The sequence below is a fragment of the Pinus tabuliformis genome, chromosome J (genome assembly GCF_031772625.1).
Source record: "Pinus tabuliformis cultivar Carrire ecotype Pingquan chromosome J, CPIR1, whole genome shotgun sequence".
Taxonomy (NCBI): Eukaryota; Viridiplantae; Streptophyta; class Pinopsida; order Pinales; family Pinaceae; genus Pinus; species Pinus tabuliformis.
In genome coordinates this window covers 325,310,248-325,330,373 of record NC_142295.1, presented here as the reverse complement: position 1 = coordinate 325,330,373, position 20,126 = coordinate 325,310,248, and positions in this window count along the sequence as shown.

Genomic DNA, 20,126 nt, shown 5'->3' with positions numbered 1-20,126 from the left:
ATCATCAAAACCTGCATAAACAGAAGTTTCAATTTGGAGGATCACTAGCTGGAATTTGCAGCTCCCGTATTGATTGCTTCGCTTGGTCCAGCTTCGTTTTCCTCCTTGGATTCAACACAAATCATGAAGCGTTTCACAGAGGCTGGACTAGGCATTTACCCAAATGTCTAGCCTCATGGATTAATGATGATCCATTGCATTCGAACCGTCCCGTCCTGTTGACCGGCTCTTACTATCCCTCATAGAAATCTGATGGCATGAGTTCCTAAGGCTCCCATGCTCCACGTTCTGCCAACAGGTGTCTTGACTATTATTGCGATGGTCCACCGCGTGATTTGCAAGTTGGTCCGCCAACGCATTCACAGTCCTCCGGATCGCTTTCAGGATAATCCCGTCGAGAGCTGAGAGGTGCTGAGCTATTAGTTCTGTTACCTGTGCCAACCTCCAATGTTTCGTGACCTTTTCAATCCGGGTGCCTGTCTGTAACCTTCTTGCTGCGTTTATGGCGAGGAGAGAATCACCTTCCACTACCATCACCCCTGTTCTTAGTCTAATTAGTATTTGTAATCCCTATTCCAGAGCCGTGAATTCAGCCTCATTGTTGGTTGTTTCACCCATTGATCGACTGAAAATGTGAAGAATTTCACCTCTACAGTTGCGAATAGCCCCTCCAAGGTCGGCTGGGCCAGGGTTGCCCCGGGAGGCCCCGTCAAAATTTAATTTAAGAAAACCTGGTGGAGGAGGTTGCCAGGAGGGAAGGGACGTAGCGGGTTGTAGATTTTGCACCTGAGAGATGGGGTAATTTGCTGCCACTATACCAAAAATTTGAAGAATTTGCACGTCCTTAGCTGAAGGTTTGAGCTTCTGATCAGCTTTACATCGGTTAAGGGTGGTCTCACGCATGTTCTGTATTATGGTTGTTTTAATGTCGTTTAACTGTCGTGACTCCTTTTGAAATATCCTTCTATTCCTTTCTTTCCAAGTTGACCAGATTATAAAACTTGGCTCAGTTTCCATAAAGTGTTTACTAAGTTGCAACTGGAGTAGTTTGTTCTCCAATTTGCTATACTATCTTGAATTGAATCCCTGATTCTGTCTGATTGTTGAAAGATGTGCTCCATCCAGATCCACAATGTGTTGGTCCATTCATAGCTGTTTAATAGATGATTTATTGTTTCCTCTGCATTTTCGCATAGAGGGCATCTAAATGGTCCTGTAAAGCCTCTTTTTCGCAAGTTTTCCCAGGTTAGGATCTTGCGGTTCATTACCAGCCATAGGAAGGTTTTTATTTTCAGCCAAAGGTCTGCATCCCAGACGTTGTTGTGCCAATTTACCTTCTCCTCCTGGTTCCTGTTCTCTAGATAGTATCTGGCCTCCTTTAGATTGAAGATTCCACCTTCGAGGTTGCCCCATCTTAGTTGATCTGCTTCCTGCAAAAATCAGATTTTCCTTTTTTCCAGGCTTGAATGCAGTGATAGGAGAAGGTTATCTAGATCACTAGCCTGAGGAATGCTACTATTGTCCCACTGTCTCCAATGCTGGTCTGCTTCATGGTCTTTCCAGTATTGGTTGACCTTAATCTTTCCCTGTTCCTCATACCTGTTCTGCAAAGGGAGAAAGTCAAGATTCCCAAGTTTGGGAAGTTGCTGCCAGGCATCATCCCAAAATAGAGCTGTATCACCATTACGAATTTCCCAGAAGCAGTGCTGCTGAATGAGGTGTCGATTGGCTCTAGCCAAATTCCAAATGGGTGAACCAGTTGGGGGATTGTCCATTCGAATAATGTTCTGAGTGTTCCAATTGTCAGCATACCTGGCTTTCTAGATCTTTTCCCAAGGAAGTCTGGATTCCTTAATCCACCTCCACCAAAGTTTGGCACCATAGGTCTAACCCCGCAGTTTAGTTTACCTTGAGTATGGTGAGAGGTATATTTGTAAGTATGTTATTTCTTTTCTTTCACAACCAGAGTGGTCCAGAAAAATATTGATTGTTGGTTTCCTTTCACATCCATATTTTGCAATGACAAGTTCATGTTGTCCCCTTGAAAGTATGGGAACATGTAGACTAAGACATAAGCATATTTGAATACCTCCTCTATAGGGAACTTGACCAGTTGGAAATGGTTGAAATTGAACACAATTGAGGGCTTATCATCACTAGAAAAGATGGATAAAAATCTTATAATGGTGAATCTATAATCGATAGTGCGGGGTTACACTCATGCCATTGGGGTAATTTGAGAATGTCGAATATGAGTATCACAGGTGCATTAACCCTTACGGTTTTAAGAAACATGAGAAGGAATCTCATGTATGTAGGTTAAAGAAAGCCTTGAAAGGGCTTAAACAAGCACCTAGAGTATGGTACAGTTGAATTGATGGTTACTTGCAAAAGATGGGATTTGTCAAGAGTGACGTAGATCCTAACCTCTACTATATGGTCATAGAGAATGAGCCTCTAATCCTTGAGTTATATGTGGATGATTTTTTTCACCTAGGATCATCAAAGATTGCAAGGAAAACCTAGCTACAAAATTTGACATCATGGATTTGGGATGAATCCATTATTTCCTAGGGTTGGAAACTTGGAAGCATGAGGGTGGGATTTTCCTTGGACAAGGGAGATACACTATAGAGATTTTGAAAAGGTTTAGACTGCAGGACTGTAGACCTATGGCTACTCTAATAATTACCAAGTAGAAGAAGATTGATCCATCCGAAGATAAAGAAGTCAATCCCACCTTGTGCAGGTAGCTCATAGGGTCCCTCATGTATCTGGTCAATACTAGGGCAAACATTTTTTACACTGTCAACGCCCTCAGTCTGTTTATGGTGGAACCAAAGAGAGCACACTGGGTAGCAGACAAGCATGTTCTCAGATATATATGAGGAACAATCGAGCTTGGACTAATGTACACCCAAGGCAACGACATCAGGCTAAGTGGGTTCACTAACACAGATTGGGTTCGAAGTTCAGTGAACCAAAAATGTACCACTCGGTACTGTTTCAACATTGGATCAGGAATGACCTCCTGGTGTAGCCCTCGGTTGAATAGTTTCTAATAATTATAAATGTCTTGGTAAATTCGACTCATACAAGGATAAACTGTTAGGTTGAGAATGTCAAATTGAGTGTTTGGAGCATACCTTTTTCCAATCCACTCATGCTTTTCACCTTTTACAATATACGGGTTACCCCAATTGCATACTGGGTTTCACCTCCATCATCTCCATCATCATCATCTTCTTCTTCTTCTTCTTCTTCCAGTGCAGAATCTAAAATAGAAAATAGACCTAAGAAAACATCTCTTTTAAAACTTGATGTAAAATTTGAGTTACCTATTTATGATGGTGAAATGAATCCTAAAATGATAGATAATTGAATTAAGTAGTTAGAAGTATATTGTCGTATTTAGGACATTTCTTACGATAAAATGAAAATTCAGTTAGCTACACTTAGAATGGGGGGAACAACTTTAATCTGGTGGGAAAGTAAAAATAAAATAGATGTAAAGTGGAAAGTTAAAGTCATATCTTCATGGTCTAAGTTTTTCAAATATCTTAGGAAACAACTCTATCCTTTAGGATACATGGAATGAGGTATTATTGATTGGCAGCGTTTGAGGCAAGGTAAAGGGAAGAGTGTTTAAGAGTTTAATCGCCAAATTCTTGTTTTATAAAATTCAATGCTAAAGCATCACATACTTCATCATATGGATTATTAGACTCGCACTCAGTTAACTCCTTAACTCTAAGAAAATTTAACATCCTGATAACCTAATGATGAAATTATTCACTTGTAAACATAGGAGGTGGTAGCAGATCAAAGTTACACCAATCACCCTTGATTTCTTCTTTGTCTTCTGCTAGACTTCTAAATTCCTCGGCTACGACATGAACCTCTCTAACCATGGCAATGATCATTGCCTCTTCTTTTCTATTCCTTTTCCTAGTCTTCTTCAATCATGCCTTGCGACCCATGAATATTGTTATTCATTTTCTTATAGCTTCTTTTCTAATTGCATGAGGTTGTCTTCCATATCGCCCGCAAAAAAATAATATAATTTTCAATATGCGTGCCTGTTAGGCACGAGCTTCACCCAAAAAAATTATCATGCTTGACAAAACAAATAGGGTCTTGCAAAGCCCTAAACCCTCTTGTTCAATAAAAACCTTTTGATTATAATTCTCAGAATCCAAAAAAATATCTCTTTCCAAACAAATATCACTAATCTCCTTTTCAAATAGAATAACCCATTTTTTTTAAATTTATAAGGAAAAAAAATGCAAAATTGTGAAAGCCTTTAGTCATTGTGAGCCTAGCTGAGACATAGACTAGCAAGCATGTTTGAGTGATAATCAAGTCAAGTTAATTTATGTTGAGTCATACGGTCATCATTAAGGAAGAGTGTTAGAAATTTTAATTACTCCGGCATGTGGAGTTGGCTAAAATTAGAGAATTGGTTAACTAAGTGTTGAGCGTTGAGTCAGGTCGAGTGATGCATGAAGTGTTAAGCGTAGTCAATATTTAGAGTGTGAGTTAACTAAATTAAGTGTGTTTGCATGTTAAGATATTTTACGTGAGTCACTAGTTGGAAAAGGTTAAATACCCTTCACCGGTTCACTGTAAGAATCAAGTTTTGTGTTATCAATAGAAGAGCCATAGCTCATGTGTTTTGTGTGTGAAATTTGTGTTTCATCTCCTCTCTATTTCCAAAACTTACATGGAATGCAATGATTGGTAGCGTAGGCTCCTCAAGAATGACCAGATTAGCTATTAATTGATATCAAAACTAAAATAGAAGCATTTAGTCCCAAAAGATTACTTCGAAAAGGATTTGGGCGATAAATTAAGTGAAAACAATGATGAGAAATTGAAATATGACAGTAGTTGAGGAAGTGCAATTGGCTATACAAAATATTCTATAATAGTTGTTAATTATGTCAGCTAGTAAGGAAAGGAATTTGAATCTTAGTATAAAGAGAAGCTCTAGAAAGGTTCACAAGTCCACGTGGGCTTGTTCCATATCGATATGTTCTATGAGCTACAAAAACTGAATATATGCTTATGGAGATGACTTAAAAGATTGCTAGAGTGTGTTAACTATTAAAAAAACTGAAGAATTAGACTTTATTCATGAATTGGATAGCTCACAGGTGACGAGCTCCACCTAGAGACTACCTCTAGCATAATGTTGTACATCAAATCATATTACAATCAAAATTATATATAGTGTTCACACATCTCTAGAAGTTAGAACAAATGCCTAAGAAGTAGGAACTAATTCCTAATCTAAGGATCTAGTGAACCGAATCTCTCTAGATTTACATATTCTTCATTATATTCAACACTCCCCTTTAATGGAGAAATGGTTGTTAGAGATCCATTTGGGCACAACACTCCCATCATACAGATAAGTTTTTTAGGGCTCATCAAACCCTAATTTCATTTGCTACGTGCCCTAAACAAGTCACCCTCTTGAATTCCTCCTTCCCAGATAGTTTCATAACATGAAGACATCCTAAATTGACCTCTAGAGGGACCATCACAGGTAGGCCCATGGAAGGGTGTGCTGCAGAGTAGTTGAGTCCATGCCAGGGTGCTCTGTAGAGCACTCAGGCTTCCTTTCACCTACACTCGGTGAGTTTGAGCGAAATTCACATAGGGTTGTGGGAATATTATTATCTTTTGGAGTCATCTAGAAGGTTCCCTCACTTATCAACTCCTATGGGCTCAAAAATGGATGAGGAATGAGTTAAGATGCATCCTATCTTCTCATCCCTTCTTCCATGGAGCTAATTATAAGTATGGAAGGCCATTCAATGCCGCCATTTATGACAAAAACTCCTTCATATTCCTATAAATTGACCAATCATCTAAGTGATTAGGGGCTGGAATATGTTGAATTGTAAGGAGATAATGTTGCAACGAGAATTGGCTTTGAAGCAATTATTGTGATGCTACAAGTTTGTCATGCTTTTGATGTGATGTGGATGAGATCCAAGCTGGAGGAATGACTTTGAATTAGACATAATGGTTGTAATTCCTTATTCTATTGAATAAAGTATTTGAACCTTTCTCCCATATGTTTGTGTTGTAATATCATGCTTATATGTGTGAAATGTATCTGATTCCATTCACTTCTATTCAATAGGATTTTTTCTTTGTTCGGTTCTTTGTCTTCTATTTGCATTTATAGGTACTCCTCAAGTGTGTTATGTACGGGAAGGAGCAACGGGGTTGATACAAAGGAGACAAGAGGAAAGAAGAACTACAAGTAGGTCTTCTCATATTCTTTGTCTTATCTATTGCTTATAGGAAAAGGCTAAAGTGATTTAAGCTATTGTTCTAGATATGGCTACTTATCTAGGGAATTAGTATTTATCCATAGATACCAAATTCTCCAAAACAAATTGGCGACTTTGTTGGAGAAGACCATCTTTCCTAGTAGCTTATCCACCTCCTAGGAAATTCTTATAGACCCTACTTGTGTTCATTGATTGCATTTCATCTCTTTTGCACTAAATTTTTGTTAAAACTATGCCAAATTACGTTTCGAAATGGATCACTATCACCAGCAAAGGCTTGTGAGGGACACAGTTCATTGCAGAGCACCCTTGGCTTAGGGACAGTGCTCTGGTGGGCACTATCTACCATTTAGGGCTGCATCAAACTTCCTAGTGTCAGTTTCCCACCTTTCGAATGACTTTTGCCAACTTTTCTCTATTTGTTTGCTTACTGATTGATCAATGAATGTCATGTCTCATAGAACAAGTTTCTATCTCCTTTGCTAGCCCTACTTTGACTTAATTGATTCATGTTTCTTAAATTTTTTCTTTGTCATTATCAATCTATAGTCAAAGTTAGAATATAGTTGATTAATATTTGTTCGAAAGAAAGTGTCATAAAAGTATTCTTTTCCTTTGAAACAGAACTGTCATAAAGTCTTTGTTCTTGTTAAAGATTGATTGATTGTATGTGCATAGTTTCCTTTTTGTTCACATTCACCTTAAGGAAATGGAAAAGAAATACATGCATGTTGCATTAGAAAAGTTTGTGTGTGCTCATAGGAATAGTATAGGGAAATTACATTAGATTGTGCTATTTTCTCTTTGATCGAAAGAAATTTGATTGCTCTATCCCTAGTAGCTAGGATTTTCATTGTTAGGGTCCCACCCTAACCCCCTTATTTATGTAGTGGGATCGAGTCATAGTAAAGATTCAATAAAGCCCATATTAATAATTGTAAGTGGTTAACCCGCAATTAATGACGGGACCACAGTTAGTTGCAAATGAGCCATGGTATTAGATAGATGGTATTAATAAAACCCATGGTATTGATCCATGGTATTACATGTATGAGTCATATATAAAGGATAGAGACTCCCTGCGAGGAGCATCGTGTATTATTTTTGAATCGAGCTCTGCTATATTGGAGGTTGCCCCCTCGAAGAGGCCAGTGAACATTGCTTTTTGAATAATAAAATATTTGTTGTTGTCTCTCACTATTCTATGTTCTGGGTATCTTTCTTCGCATATTCAGTATTTGGGTATCTTTTCGCAGGTTATGAGCATAACAAGTGGTATCAGAGCACTTTCCAGGGCCGGTGGGATCTCCACTTCTTAGCAAAACTTTTTTTTGGCTAGAGACGTGTTCCGGCGCCTTTAAACAACGGGATCTGTCGTTGAGCGCATAAACCTGCGGATTTGGGGAGGCATGCATGCAGGAAATACAAGAGGTGGTCATGCTTGTTGGACTCCCTTGTAACTCCTATGGGTACCCCTTCGAGTAGTAGCGCATTAGACAGAACCGCGTACGGACTGTCTTCCAAGTACCTTCTGGGTATATCGGATGCCCCTTCGCTCCTCTGCAACCTAGCCATAGATAAACCATCAGCTGTCTTGCTGCTACAGTACACTGAGAACAGCACCGGAGAGATTACTCACCCGTACAATAGGGTAGTCGGGTTGTACGGCTAAGGGTACATTTGATCCTCCTTAGTTAGAGCCTTGAAACATTGGGCCGAGTACTACTGTGAGACCCTTATGTATATTACGATCTGTAGCACCTCACACTCCTCGAGACCATAGTTCCCTTTTCTATCTTGGGATCACGCATCATCTCTGCCAGATCTGCTCACACAAAGGGGTGCAGCAACAGCAGACATCAGTCCTGCAGTTCTGAGTTAGAAGACCAGCCATTCCGGTCTATTAGATCCATCAGATCCACAGTAGCAATCTGTTCCACCGCTCAGAGCTATCCGATCTGCCATTCAGATCTCTCAGATCCACCTGATCTGAGTAGTTGTGTGGGGATTCCTATACCGGGGCATGATTTTCACAGGAATTTTAGCAGCATTGACATTTTCAGGATTCGGCTATTGCAGTATTCCTAAGGAAGGAGTACAACTCCGTTAGGAGTTTTCAGAAAAAAAAAAAAAAAGGTCTGAGATCTCCCGGGGCGCTTATTGCTGATCTAGGATATCAGAATTAGGACAACGAGCTGAGCATGGTGGTACCATTCAATTATTAGTGAAAATAATTTTGGGCGGTCCCAAATTTCAAGAACATCAGGTCGGTGCATGGTAGAAACTAGAGCTCAAGCTATGGCCAATGAGAGGATGGACAAACTTGAACAATCCTTGCAATCCCTCCAAATTCAGCTTGACAGACTAACTAGCGTAATCCCAAGCATAATCCCGAAGGGCAAGGAGGAAGTCCATGAGGAGGCATATGTTGGCAATGGACACAGTGAGGGTGAGTCTAGCCACTCTCTTCACCTCTAGGGCCCCCACCAACAATCCCGTCCGCGACCTCCCAAGTTGGATATGCATAAATTTGATGGTTCTCACCCGGCAGCATGGATAGCACAAATGGAGCAGTATTTCAATTTGAATAACATCTTAGATAATGAGACTCAGCTTATGGTGGGGAGCATGTACTTGGACAATGAAAGGTGGCAATGGTGGGAATGGCATCAACGTTGAAATGGAACTTTTGTGACTTGGACCACCTTCAAAAAAGCTCTTACAGAATGCTTTGACCAGGAATCTTCTTTTTTGGGTCATCTTACTAAGCTTTGACAGACTGGCACAATGGATGAATATGTTACAGCCTTTGAAGCCTTAGCCTTCCGCACTAGGGGTCTCTTAGATGTGTTCTACATGGAATGTTTTATCAGTGGTCTTAAAGAAGCCATAAAAGCCCATGTCCTACTGCACCACCCTCCCACATGGATAGAGGCTTGCAAGGTAGCTCGTAACGTGGAATGTGCATTAGCAGCCCAGTACAGTCGCCCAAATTTCACCGCTAAGGGTCGGCCCCCACAGGCTCACGACACGACTCAAACACTTAAGGTTCAAAAGGTGTCACCTGCAGAAATGGCCGAAAGAAGAACGCAAGGATTATGTTACTACTGTGATGAAAAATACTCCCCAGGTCATAAATGCAACGAGCCCAAATTTTTTCAAATTGATGCCACTGATTACAGCTCATCGGAGGAAGATCCACCAGCGGAGGAACATGAGGTGGTAGAGGAGGACAACCAAAAGGATAATGTCCCTGACCAGCCAGTTATTTCGCTGCATGCTTTGGCAGGGATTTCTTCACCTCAAACTCTCAAAATCAGAGGTTTTATTAAACATCGCCCAATAGTACTCTTGATTGATAGTGGAAGTAGACATAATTTCATCCATCAAAAAGTCGCGGAAGCAGTGCATTCTTTTGTACGAGCAGTTTCTAACTTCCAAGTCCAAATTGCGGATGGGGGCATAATGAAATGTGAAGGCCGCTGTGAAAATGTCAAACTTAAAATGGGGGATTATCAATTGAAGACCCACATGTTTGCCATACACATGGGAGGGTGCGACATTGTCCTCGGTGCTGAATGGCTTCGCACTCTTGGGCCAATCACAATGGATTTCCAGGATTTATATATGAGTTTTATGCAGAACAACTCCACGCATACCCTCCGTGGACTCCAGGCGGGAGCTCCCTCTATCATCAGCTCACATAGGATGGAAAAATTGCTAAAAAAGGGCCATCATGGAGTTATAGCTCAATTTAATGCCATCCAGGCAGTCGAAACCAAGTCTCTGCCGATTCATCCTGAGATGCAACAGATTTTAAATAACGATCTGCCGATCTTTGACAAGCCTCATGAGCTTCCACCCTCGAGAGGGGAACATGATCATAGCATCACCTTGGTTCCAGGGGCCCAACCCCCAAATGTGTGCCCATACAGATATCCATTCACCGAAAGGAATGAAATAGAAAAAATAATCAAGGAACTTTTGGAAGCAGGTGTCATTCGTCCCAGCATTAGTCCTTATTCATCACCGGTGGTCATGGTGCTCAAGAAAGATGGGGAGTGGCGAATGTGTCCAGACTTCAGGGCCCTCAATAAGCTGACAGTCAAAGATAAATTTCCCATCTCAGTGGTTGATGATTTGCTAGATGAAGTCAATGGGGCTCAATTCTTCACTAAGTTGGATCTTCGCTCAGGCTACCACCAAATTCGCATGAAGGAAGTCGACATTCCGAAGACTGCTTTCCAAACTCATGAAGGCCATTATGAGTTCCTGGTCATGCCATTCGGTCTTTGTAATGCCCCATCTACTTTTCAGAGCCTAATGAACCACCTTCTCAAATCATATCTCAGGAAATTTGTCCTTGTCTTCTTCGATGACATCCTCATCTATAGTTGCACTTGGGCTGCACATCTTCAGCATGTAGATCTACTCTTGCAACTGCTCCGCAAGCATAAATTATTTGTCAATATGTCCAAGTGTTCATTTGGCATGGAAGAAGTTGAGTATTTGGGCCACATTGTGGGGCGTGAAGGTGTCAAGGTGGACCCCAAAAAGATCCAGGCAATGCAGGATTGGCCTCAATCTAAGACCTTGAAGAGCCTGAGAGGATTTTTGGGTCTCACAGGCTATTATCACAATTTTTTCCGCAATTATGGTCGCATAGCGAAGCCCCTCACTCAACTCCTGAAGAGAAATTCATTCTTCTGGAGTGAGGATGCACAACAGGCATTTACAGCTCTAAAAAATGCCATGTGTTCCACTCCAGTCTTAGCACTACCTGACTTCACCAAATCTTTTGTCATTGAATGTGATGCTTCGGGTACGGGTATTGGGGCGATCTTAATGCAGGAAGGGCGACCTTTGGCCTTCACAAGCCAACAACTAAGTGGGAAGAATCTGGGCCAATCTACCTATGAGAAGGAAATGATGGCCATTTTACATGCAGTAGAGACCTGGTGACCTTACTTATTGGGGCGACGTTTCCAAATCCGCACAGACCATCACAGTCTTAAATATTTTTTGGAGCAATGCCTATCCTCCCCATAACAAAATAAATGGCTCGCCAAAATGCTGGGATATGATTATGAGATCATTTACAAGAAAGGGAAAGAAAATAGTGTAGCAGATGCATTATCTCTCCAATTTGAGGAGGGAAGTACCCTGCTAGCAATTTCCCTTCCCATTCCAGAATGGATTGAAGAGGCTCGCGGGGAATGGTTTTCACATCCCGGGCTCTCCCAACTCAATTCTCAATTGCAGGCAGATCCAAATTCCACCAAGGGCTACTCGTGGCAGGATGAGATTCTTCGCTACAGGGACAGAGTCGTAATATCACCAATATCCACCCTCAAAAGTCACATTTTGGCATAATTGCACTCATCCCCCATTGCAGGACATTCAGGCTTTCAGAAGACGTATGCTCGCACCAGAAGATCATTTTTTTGGACAGGCTTGAAAAAGGACACCCTCACCTTTGTAGTAGAATGCGATGTCTGTCAACGCCACAAGTGGGAGACCGTCAAAGCACCAGGCACATTACAACCGTTGCCCATCCCGACAGCAATATGGATGGAGGTTTCTATGGATTTCATTACAGGTCTTCCAAAGTCAGGAAACAAGTCAGTCATCATGGTGGTTGTGGACATACTTTTGAAGTATGCTCATTTCTGCACCCTACCCCACCCGTTTACATTGACTTTGGTCCCTCAATATCTCATGGATCAGATCTTCAAATTGCATGGCATGCCCACTTCTATTGTGTCCGATCGCGACCCGATCTTCACCAGTAATTTTTGGCAGGAACTCTTCAGGCTACAAGGCACCCAACTAAAACTCAGTACTTCTTATCATCCACAAACGGATGGTCAAACGGAAGCCGTCAACAAATGTCTGGAAACCTACCTTAGGTGTTTCACTTCAGAAAAGCAACATCTTTGGGTATAGTGGTTACCTCTGGCTGAATGGTGGTATAAAACCAACTATCATGCCACCACCAAAATGACTCCCTATGAAGCAGTATATGGTCAACTCTCTCCTTCCCCTACTTCTTATATCAAGGGGGGCTCAAAGGTACAAGCAGTGGATCAACTCCTACAAAACCGTGCAAACATGCTCGCCCATCTTAGAGAGAATCTTCATCAAGCTAAAAACCGCATGAAGCAATAGGTAGACCAGCATCACTCAAAGCACTAATTTCAAGAAGGGGATCTGGTCTTTTTGAAGCTGCAACCATATAAGCAAACATCACTCAAAGACAAGGGTTGTTAGAAACTATCTCCAAATTTCTACGGACCATATCAAGTACTTCAGCGCATTGGAGAAGTAGCCTACAAGCTGGCTTTGCCACCTACTGCAAAAATCCATCCATTTTTCCATGTCTCATGCCTCAAGAAAGTGATTGGGAACAATTGCAGAATTCACACTAGTCTACCTGAATTGTACGAGGAAGGATCAATCTGGCTCCAACCTGAACATGTCCTAAACACACGAGAAAGGCATCTGCATGGCCGCATGATTAGGGATGTTCTCGTCAAGTGGAAAGACACCTCTCCGGAAGATGCAACTTGGGAACCAGCCACTATTCTTCAGCAGTTTCCGCAGCTTCAGCCTTGAGGACAAGGCTATTCTTAAGGGGGAGGGCATGTTAGGGTCCCACCCTAACCCCCTTATTTATGTAGTGGGATCAAGTCATAGTAAAGAGTCAATAAAGCCCATATTAATAATTGTAAGTGGTTAACCCGCAATTAATGACGAGACCACAGTTAGTTGCAAATGAGCCATGGTATTAGATAGATGGTATTAATAAAACCCGTGGTATTGATCCATGGTATTGCATGTATGGGTCATATATAAAGGATAGAGACTCCCTGCAAGGAGCATCGTGTCTTATTTTTTAATCGAACTCTGCTCTATTGGAGGTTGCCCCCTCGAAGAGGCCAGTGAACATTGCTTTCTGAATAATAAAATATTTGACGTTGTCTCTCACTATTCTGTGTTTTGGGTATCTTTCTTCGCATATTCTGTATTTGGGTATCTTTTTGTAGGTTATGAGCATAACATTCATTATTAGATTGAATGGAAAGTATGCTTATCATGATAGTTGCATTCCTAGGAATTTTAAAATACATCACATGGTGAACTTCAAAGGAAAATTCCTAAGCAAGATAAACTTAAAATTAACATCAATTTACCTAATGGAGCATTGTCATTAACGAAAAACATTTAGTGGTTCTAGGCTAGAGACCTGTTCCGACGTGATAAAATAAAGCAGCTGCCGCTAACTTGTCTATAATACATCTCGAGTGTGATACCCCATTCCACATACGTGACTATATCATAGCTCGGCCACATACCTTTGGGTACATAGGGTGGTGTTACAGTAGGTAAAGTATATGGGAATGCTTTCACAATGCAGTTTTTCATTAGATAGCGCTTATACGGATTTGGCCTCCACACAAATTTAGGTATATATGGGAGGAAAACACTAGGTTGCTATCCATCCTTAGGTAACCGAGTCAGCCTCCTTGTACACTGTGATACACTGAACACAACATTCGGGGAGATTTCCTACCCATACTTCTTAGCTCGCCGGGAGGTATTCTACAATTAAGAGTTGCTTGGTAAATTTTTTGCCTAGATTATCCTTCTTTTGTTTTGTTATGTTACTTTGATTAAAATAAAGTTAATTGACCACAGATAACATCCTCCACGTTCACTCCTTAGTCGATATTAGGTTGAAACATATGGCGAAAAGTCTAGAGTCCACTGCTCAAGAAATTCCTTTTGATCAGAATCCTGGTCCTTTTCCTCCTTTTGGAAATATTGGTGCTCCTTATATGGATACATTGTCCCTTCCGGGATTTACCATTGGCTTACTAGTATGGTTGTTTTCAACCTCCTTGGTTCAAAATGTCATGATTTATCCGTAATCGAGTACACCTCTAACTAGACAAAATCAACCTCCAATTTGTCCTAAATTTGGCCCTTTTCCTTCTTCCTCTGATGTTTCTTCCTCCCCTTCTTCCTCTTTGCCTAGTGAAAGTATTGGTACTAGTAACTAGGTGGCTAAGAAGAAGAAGAAAGGAAGGAAGAAGAAGAAGAAGGAAATTTAGCATAGGGGCAACCAAGAAACCATTACAATTAATGCAACATTTGATGAGAAACCATCTGTCAAGCCTCACAAAGTTTGATATCCATGCAAACTTTGTTCGGGAGTCCATCTTATTCGAAATTGTCCTGATATTCCTCATATCTTAGAAGAATAATCTTCTCGTTCACATCATCCTGTGTCATAAATTTCTGGAGATCATGCTGGTGATAAACCATCAACTAGTGGTAGTAAAGTTCATGAAAAGAAGGGTGAAGTTAAGTTTCCGTGTAGGTTGTGTGAAGGGAATCACCCCATTCACCTTTGTCCCTATCTGGATGAAGCCAAAAAGTGTTGGATAACCGTCATGCTTCACCGCAATGACTTCCATCTAGTTACAGGGGTCTCTCACTTAATCCTTTACTAGTTGATGAATTGACTAACCCAAATCAATCGTTGGTCAAACCCACTCTCTCTGAAAGTGAAGTATATACCCGACCCAAATCAACATGTCGAGGTAATAGTTGACCTGATTTCACCTTCAATTAATCATACCTTTCCCGAAGAGAGTGAGTATGATACCACTTAGGTTCTTTTTGTTTCTTCAAATTCTAATGACCTTGGAGGCAACCCTCCTATTCCATCAAGACAGGAGGAAAATCCTCTCGTTCTCGTAACTCAAGGGGATAATTCTCATGTTCTTATGGTACCCCCTCAAAGTAGTCTGGTCCCTTCGTTTGATTGGAATTGACTAGCAGGATTTCATCTTCCTTCTTATATGCCTTTCCAGATCATAGTACAATTTTGTAATATGATTGTATCTGGAAGTATTATACATAAAGGTGCATCTGTGAATATTGTTGGGTTGTGTTATATCCTTTTCATGACTAGCCCACATAGTTAACTGGGGGGTTAGAGAGGGGGAAGAGCCCCCCCTTCGTTGCACCGATTGCATAACGGGGGGGAAACAGGGGGTTTGAGGAGTGTAGGTAACCCCACTCTATGGGGTCTAGGGCAGCACCCCATAAATTTTTGGTTTTGGACCCTATGTTAGGTTGAGCGTACCTACCTATGGTTTTGTGCATGATTTTCACACATGGTTTTTGACGTGATGGGTTTTAGTCCATAGTATTAGATGGTTCGGCCTGTATCAATATGTATTGTAACATTCAAGGGAACATAATGAAATATCAAGCTGGTAATCCCGGTTTTGGTATCTAGGGAAAAATATCTTTGTATATGTGTTTTATGTGTTATTCTCTCACTATTGTTTATTTTCTGTGTTTTAAAATTCGTATGCAGTTAATTTTTGTACAGGGTTAAAACCTACATTTGGTATCAGAGATGTTTTGGCTTCAAGGGAATGCCTTTGTTAGTAAGGGGTTTCACTTGGGCTGTGGTAGACCCTGTTCTGTGGGATATCTACGAGATCAATTCTGGTGGAGAAAGAAGATGGCGAGCAGTGGAAACATAGAGATCGAGAAATTTAATGCTGAGAGATTTGAGTTATGGAAACTCAAGATGGAGGATTTACTGGTGGATAAAGATCAGTGGGTCATGGTAGATATTGGTATTAAACTAACGGGAGTGTCCGATGAAGAATGGAAGAAGTTGGATTAGAAGGCTAAGAGCATAATACGATTATGTATTTCAGATTTAGTATTGCTGAATGCATCAAGAGAAGCTATGACAAAAGCTTTGTGGGACAAGTTAGGGATTTTGTACCTATCTAAGTCTCTAGTGAATAAACTGTTCTTGCGGAAAAAGCTATATAACTTGAGGATGAAAGATGGAGACTTTGAGACAGAACATCTGAATGCATTTAATACTGTGGTAAGTTAGTTATTATCTGTTGATATTAAAATTTCAGATGAAGATAAGTGCAACAGTTTGTTGTGTTCTCTACCAGATTCATGGGATAGTCTGGTTATTGCAATAGGTAGCAATGCAACTGCCTTGATGATTGATGAAATAGTCTCATCCTTGCTGATGGAGGAGATGAGATCCATAATGGTGATGCTTTGTATGTATGAGGATGGTCCCAGAACAGAAACAAAAATAAGTCATCGAGTGGGAGATCTAAATCTAGAGGGATATCTATATCTATAGGAAAACCTTTAAAGGTGGTATGCGGGAAATGAGGAAAGAAAGGGCACTACAAAAAGGACTGTAAATCTAAATCTCATGATAAAGGAAAGGGATCTGATGATGCTCCTTCTACAGAGGCGAAAACCACCTCAGATGAAGGTGGGGATGTATACTTGGCTTATTCAAGTACACATGTAGATCATGATGCATGGTTGATTTACTCAGGTGCATCCCTTCACTTCACACCCCATAGAGAATTGTTCCACGAGCATGAGAAATATGATGGTGGTGATGTCTTCTTGGGGGATGATAGGAAGGCTAGAGTCATTGGTCATGGAAAGGTAAAGTTGAAGTTGCAAGGTGGAAGGGTTAGAACACTTCCAGGTGTTCTACATATTTTTGCATTGGCCAGAAATATTATTTCCATAAGAAAGTTGGATGATGCAAGTGTAAAAATAGTGTTTGATAAGGATACCTGCAAAATGGTTTAGGGAGCACTGGTATTGATGTGGGGAGTTCGGATTGGAACTCTATACAAGCTGCAAGGTAGCACTGTTATTGATGGGTGCAACAATTCTATGGTTCTTGAAAGTGGAGCCTAAAATCTAGTGGTCTCTGGAGAGAAGACCATGTTGTGGCATCAAAGGCTTAGACATATTGGAGAGAAGGGCCTTTGAATACTTCATGGTAAAGGTATGATAGAAGTTATGAGTAATAGCTCTCTAAATTTTTATTTTTGTGAAAATTGTGTATATGGGAAGAAGAATCGTGTGAATTTCCCCTCTGGTGGTAAGAGGGAGAAACATATATTAGAAATTGTGCACAGTGATGTGTTTGGACCTGATGGTTCCATCAATGGGTAAATCTGTGTACTATGTATCATTTATAGATGATTTCCCAAGGAATACGTGGATATATTTCCTTAAGAAGAAATCTAAAGTCTTTGACAAGTTTAAAGAATTTAAGGCTCTAGTGGAAAACTAGATAGAGAAGAAGATAAAGATGTTGAAGATAGATAATAGTGGAGAGTTTTACAGCAAGGAATTTGAAGAATTATTTAAGAAGTGTGGTATAGCACGACATAAGACTACTCCATACATACCTGAGCAAAATGGAGTTTCAGAAAGAATGAACAAGACGTTGATGGAATCAGTGTTGTCGAGTTAGGATAGGAATTCTGGGCAGAGGTAGTGGAGACGCCACGTTACCTGGTCAATAGATCAGCATTTGTGGATAAGACTCCACAAGAGGTATGGACTGGTAAGAAACCCTCTCTTTCACATCTGAGGGTATTTGTATGTGATGCATATGTACATGTTCGAAAGGATAAAAGAACCAAGTTGGATAGTAAATCTGAAAAGTGCATCTTTATTGGGTATACTGATGGTTTAAAGGATTATAAGCTTTGGAACCCAATAATAGGAAAGTTGTGTACAACCGAGATGTGGTATTTAGAGAGATGAAAGGTTTTATTAAACATGAAGTCCAACCAAAGGAACTTGAGAAGATAGAGTTTTAGCTAAAGGAGGAAGAATAAGACTCTACAACAGAGGAGGAATCAGAAGATGAAGATCCACAAACTCGGGGTGTGGGAAGATCAGTTCAAGAAAAAAGGAAACCAGAAAGTTATAGTCCATTTGCTTTCTGTTCAAATTTTGCTTTATCTATTACTAATGATGATCCCAGAACTGTGAAGGAAGCAATAGATTCAGAAGATGGCAAACTCTGGAAAGAGGCCATGGTCGATGAAATGGCATATTTGCACACAATTGAGGCTTGGGATCTGGTGGAGTTGTCGACTAGAAGGAAACCCATTGGCAAAAAATGGGTGTTCAAGAAGGAGACAAACACAGAAGGGAATGTGGAGAAATACAAAGCTCAGTTGGTTTCAAAAGGTTATTCCCAAGTTCCAGGAATTGATTTTGGTGATATTTTTTCTCCTGCTACCAAGGTAGCTTCTATTAGATTACTTTTATCTGTTGCTGCTGCTTTTGATTTTGAGGTAGAAAAGATGGATGTGAAGATAAGATTTCTTCATGGGGATCTAGAAGAGAAGATCTACATGAAGCAACCTGAAGCTTTTGCGGTGAAGGGTAAGAAAGAACTGGTATGCAAGTTAAAGAATTCTCTGTATGGGTTAAAATAGTCAACAAGGATGTGGCATCAAAAATTTGATACATTTATAAGGGGACTTGGCTTCATAAGAAGAAAAGCAGATCACTATGTGTATTTTAAATTAATTGGTGACTGTGTTATTTATCTGGTCTTGTATGTGGATGATATGTTGCTAGTTGGAAATGACAAAGAAATTATCCAGTATTTGAAGACCCAATTATCCTCCAAATTCGACATGAAAATCTTGGTGCTGCAAACTATATTTTGGCCACGGAAATTAAAAGAGACCGGGCAAAAAGGAAGCTTTGGTTAAACTAGAGGAAGTATGTCGAGACAATATTGCAGAGGTTTAATATGTAGGATAGTAAATCAGTGAAGGTTCCTATTCCTGTAGGTGTGAGGTTATCTGCTGAACGGTGTCCCAAGACATAAGAAGGGAAGAGGACATGCCCCGTGTTCCATATGCAAGTGCAGTTAGTAGCCTGATGTATGCAATGGTTTGTACTAGACCAAACATTGCACATGAAGTAGGAGTATTGAGCAGCTTTATGTCAAAACCGGGGAAGGAGCACTAGACAACAATGAAGCAGGTTTCAGGTATTTACGTGGCAATAGTGATTATGTTTTCTGCTACCAAGGAAGACCAGGATTGGACAAAGTGTTGGATATTCATGGATTTGTTGATGCAAACTGGGTTGGAGATTTGGATCATAGAATATCTACAAGTGGGTATGTGTTTAACCTATTTGGAGGTGCAGTCAATTGGATGAGTAAGAAAAAATATGTAGTGGCACTATCAACTATAGAGGAAAAATACATGGCAGCCACTCATGCAAGAAAGGAAACAGTTTGGTTGCAAAGATTGTGTTCAAGTATGGGGTTAGCATAGGGAGCTATAAGGATAGACTGTGATAGCCAAAGTGCAATTTTCTTGGCAAAGAACCCTGCATATAATTCAAAGACAAAGCACATCAATGTTCAGTATCACTTTGTGAGGGATATGATAGAAGACAAAAAGGTGCTACTGGTAAAGGTGGACACTTTGAAGAGTACATCAGATGCATTGACAAAATATGTGAGCTCTGAGAAGTTCTCTTGGTGTAGAGAAACAATGGGTGTTGTAGGGTTGAATAAATGACTAAGCTCTCTTGTGGCCCCCTATGGAAAGAAAACAACAAGTGGGAGGATGTTGGGTTGTTTATATTCTTTCCATGACTAGCCCACATAGTTAACCAAGGGTTTATAGGGGGCGTGAAGCCCCCCTTTCATTGTACCGATTGAATAGCGGGGGGGTCACAAGTGGTTTGAGGGGTGCAGGTAACCATCTCTATAGGGGTTTTGGACCCTATGTTAGGTTGGGCGGACCAACCTATGGTTTTCTGCATGATTTTCACACATGGTTTTGGATGCGATGGTTTTCGATCCATGGTATTGGATGCTTCAACATGTATAAACATGTATTGTAACACTGAAATGAACATAATGAAAAATCAAGTTGGTAATCCCGTTTTTGGGATCCAGGGAAA